This window comes from Echinops telfairi, unplaced genomic scaffold, assembly GCF_000313985.2.
Source record: "Echinops telfairi isolate 266 unplaced genomic scaffold, ASM31398v2 ScPeMD7_31;HRSCAF=116, whole genome shotgun sequence".
In the NCBI taxonomy this organism is placed as follows: domain Eukaryota; kingdom Metazoa; phylum Chordata; class Mammalia; order Afrosoricida; family Tenrecidae; genus Echinops; species Echinops telfairi.
Window position 1 is genome coordinate 11,225,858 of NW_022103928.1, and position 4,786 is coordinate 11,230,643.

At 39.5% G+C, this 4,786-nt stretch overlaps 1 pseudogene; it reads left to right on the forward strand.

The window, feature by feature from the left end:
• The first annotated feature begins 1,725 nt into the window (after nucleotides 1–1,725).
• LOC101658455 lies at nucleotides 1,726–3,628 on the forward strand (annotated as a pseudogene).
• Nucleotides 3,629–4,786: the final 1,158 nt, after the last annotated feature.

The window sequence follows — 4,786 nt, forward strand, 5'->3', positions numbered from 1 at the left end:
TCTGGCTCTCTACATGACGGAAACAATGGATATCCAAGTCAATGAATGAGGGGTTCCTTTATAAAGAAAGTCTTAAGTCAAATAAGATCCTAAGAGTAAGGAAATCCAGACCCTAATTCACCTTGATTATGTTATAGCGAGTGGTTGAGAAACAAAGCAGAGAGGAGGGGGCTGACAGGCTTCAGTTTTGTCTCCTCCTGTTATACAAACATCTCTTCCTGCTATACAAACATCTCTTGAAAAAAAAAATATATATATATTTTTACTATTGGGGTTAATGGATGCTCAAATTCCAGGGAAATTGAATTTATTATAATCCAAAGTAATTTTGAAACAAGTGAGGATGCATAAAATGATGAGAATTGTAGTATATAAAGGAAGATTTCCAACTAATCAAATATTGGAGTATAGATGGGAGTTCTTTTGAAAAACAGTGAAGAATTGAAGCATATATTTGTTAACTGTTGCCCATGTGCAACTGAGAGTACTTTATCTAGCATTTCTCATCATAACCTCAGTAAGGAAACTATATCTTCCTGGACATACTGATAAACACCATAGAGTTTATATTATTTGATTAAGATTTCTTACTAATTAGTAACCATCTCCGAGAAGTTAGGTAATTTGTACAAAGTTAAACAGTTGGAAGTGGCAGAAGTGAGACATGCTCCCATGTCCTCTTACTAGACTCTAGCACCTCATGGGCGGCATCCGAGTTTTAAGTTGGTGGCTCCTCAAAGACATACAGCATTACTTAGACAATGGCCCATTGCCAATCGCATTCATCAAAAATGCCATCACTGGAACGCTCAAAAGCTCACAAAGTGTTTTGGATAAGTGCAACTCTTATCCTTATCTTTGATGATGTATCATATTTAATTTGACTCTCCAGCTGAACATGATTTCTCACACTCTCATCTCTCTGCCACTGTATAGACACTATTCTTTTCTAGTTAAGATGCTCCCTAAGCTTTATCTCAGGAATCCAAGTGCCACATATTTTCCAAAATCATGATGAAATGCCTCCTCTCCTCGAAGCCACTCCGGAACAGAGGCTTGTCATTTTATACACCACATTGGGAACAAAATTTATTCTTGATTTATCTATGTGCTCCATGTATATAGTTGACATTCAGAATATGGTTATAAAATGATGCATGAAAACAGATCACAGACCTGCATTCCACACAGGCATCAGGACCGTTTTGAGGCCATCACTAAGCATTACAGATCAGGAACTTAGGGAGCAGCCCTGTCTATTAGAAACCAGATCTCACCCAGCCTGATACAACCTGTGCATGGTCTTCTGAAAACTCCCTCTCTTACTGTTCACAGGTGAAGGTGAAATATAGAAGAACATGCACAGAGCTCAATGGCTTTACATACCGTAAAACACAGCCTGTTTTGAGTTATATTTTGGCTTTCATAGTACATGCTGACATGTGATCTAGAACTCAGAGACATGTTCTTATCCTCAAAATGCAGGAGACAATTTTGTAGGAGGGAAATAACACAAGGCATAGGAAACTTATGGGTATTCCTGGCCCAATTACTCTAGGTAAGTTATTTGAAAATCATATTAAAAAATATATATAGGTCTGGGGAGAAATCTCTCCAGAATGCTTGGTGAGAGGCAGAGGAGTGGCAGTTAAGTAAACTTTGCACAAGAACACACTCCTTTCCACTTTCCCACACCAGCCTTGGGCTGCTCAGTGGTGACGGGAAATGGTGAAAGAAGCCACTTACTATGGTATTGGGGGTTCAAACCCAGTGCCACTCAAGAAGAATTGGGAAAAAAATGACAAGAAATTGGCCTTGAAGTACCACCTTGATAAGAATCCAAAGGAAGCTGAGAAATTGAAACAGGTTTCTCAAGCTTATCAAGTGCTCTCAGGAGCAAAGAGAATTATATAACAAAGGAGGAGAGCAGGCCATCAAAGAGAGAGAATCAGGTGGTGGTTTGGGTTCCTCTATGGGCATCTTTGATACGTCTTTGGAGGCAGTGGAAGGGCACAGAGAAAAAGGAGAGGAAAAAGCATTGTGCATCAGGTCTCAGCAACATTAGGAGATTTATAGAACAGTGTAACAAGAAAACTAGATCTGCAAAAGAATGTGATTTGTGACAACTGTGAAGGCCCAGCTGGTAAGGAAGGAGCAATAGCGCACTGTTCTAATTGCCTCGGGACAGGAATGCAAATATGAATTCATCAGCTAGGACCTGGACTGGCTCAGCAAACACAGTCTGCATCCATGGACTGCCAGGAGCAGGGGAATGAATGGATCCGTCCTAAAGATAGGTGTACAAGTTGCAGTGAAAGGAAGATAGTTTGAAAGAAGATTGTAGACGTTCAGATTGACAAAGGCATGCAAGATGGCCAGATTACATTCCATGGTGAAGCAGACCAACAACCTGTACCGGAGCAAGGAGATATTGTTTTTTACACAAGAAAGAACATGCTACTTTTATTAGATGAAAAGATCCCTTTATCTGAATGGACTATACAGTTGGTTGAAGTATTGCATTGGATCCAACAGCCAATATTTACTCCTGTCAACGGAACTAGAGTCATGGCCTCTCAACTAGATCAGATTGTCAAGCATGAAGATATCAAGTGTGAATTAAATGAAGGTATGCCAATTTATCACAGACCATATGACAAAATCAAAGCCAAACTCACTGCCCTTGAGTGAATGCTGACTCATGGGGACCCCTCAGGTGTTTCTGAGACTATAACTGGATTGGAGATTGAGAGCCCAGTCTTTCTCCCTAGGAGCTGCTGGTGGTTTTCAACTGCCGATCATGCAGATCACAGCTCAACATGTAACCACAACACCACCAGGGCTCCTGACATATGATAAAGGGTGCTTTATCATCAAGTTTAAGGTGAGTTTCCCTGATAATGGCTTTCTCTTCTCCCAATAAACCTTCTCTGCTAGATAAATTCCTACCTGCATGGAGGTAAGTAGAAGCAATTGATGAAATGGATCAAGCACAACTGGCTGATTTTATCCAAAGCAGGAAAGATGACATTGTTATAATGGAGAAGCATATGCAGATGATGACCACCTCGTTACAGGTGGGCCCAGTTTCCGACTCTTACTGGGGGCCAGTGTCTATTGCTCACTGCTGACATTTCATATGCAGTAGTGAAAAGTGAAGGGCCGTAATCATACTATGCTCATGACTTGCTATTGTTTTGGATTTAATATTCATTTATAGTAGTGTTTTAAAGTTAATACAATAATGAAATTAAATATAAACGTTCAAAAGGAGTTATCTACTAACTGTGTAAGCATGATTTTTAGTAGTTTTGCTAAGTAACCAAGATCAGTTTGATCCCATATCCCTAGCCAATGAGACAGCTGGGATTGGGTATTCAGAGGATATTTGTATCCATCAGAAATAAGATTTCTTTTGGGAATGTCATTATTTTGTCCTTGAAGTTGTCTATATACTAACAATATTATGAGATTGAAATGCACACAAATTTCTCTTTCCCCCCCTTTTTTTTCAGGGTCCAAATATCTTACAAATGAGTTGAGGGGGAAACTATTTCTACATTCAAAAGTGGTTACTGCTCCCCAGGGCTGCAAGTCAGCATTTAAGACCATGTTTCAGAAATCCTAATAGAAGGTGAAAGGATGCTAATTAGGATAATAGGAATTTATGTATCTGAGTGAAAGAATCCTTGGGGGGAAAGGATAGTTCCTTGGGCAGTTTCTCACTCTGGTGGAGGGAGAAAAATGCACTGGGAAAGCAATAAAATTTGCTTTCTGACAAACACAGTCTCACTGATGCCACTTTTCCCCACTCTTATTTAACATCATACTGGGGGTTTTAGCTAACAGCATAAGGCAAAGAAAAGACATCAAAGGTATTCGGCTGGAGAAGGAAGAGGTGAAACTATGGTTATTTGCAGATGATATGTTTTATATAGGGAAAAATCCCAAAAGCTCCACAAGGGGAGTACTGGAAGCAATAGAGGAATATGGCCGAGTGTCAGGATACAAAATCAACAAACAGAAGTCTCTCAAACTGTTATACACATTGGATAAGACCACAAAAAAGATTAAAAAGGTGGTACCCTTCACAATAGGCAAGCAAAAATGGAAATATCTAGGGATATAACTGACTAAAAGAACAAAAGATCTATATGAGGAAAACTACAGAACACTGTTAAAAGAAACCATGAGTGACCTCAACAAATGGAGGAATATCCCATGCTCATGGATTAGAAGACTCAATATAGTAAAGATGTCAGTTTTGCCCAAGGTACTATATAAGTTTAATGCAATCCCAATACAATTACCCTCATCTTTCTTCAAAGAAATGGGAAAACTGATTACCAATTTCATATGGAGACGGAAGAAGCCCCGAACTAGCAGAGAACTCCTCAAGAAGAAGGACACAGTGGGAGGGCTTACTTTATGTGACTTTAGCACATATTATACAGCCACAGTGGCCAAAACCACATGGTATTGGTATAATGACAGATACTCAAACCAATGGAAAAGAACCGAAAACCAAGAAATAAAATCATCAGCATACAGACAACTGATCTTTGATAAGGGCCCCCAAAATATCAAATGGGAAGCAGATGCCCTCTTCAACAAGTGGTGCTCGAAAAAATGGATATTTACCTGCAGAAAAATGAAGCAAGATCCTTATCTCACTCCATGCACAAGAATAAACTCAAAATGGGTCATAGATCTTGAGGTAAAACCCCAAATTATAGGGCCATCAATGAGGGAATTGGGATCAACTTGAGAACTTTGGCACAGGGAA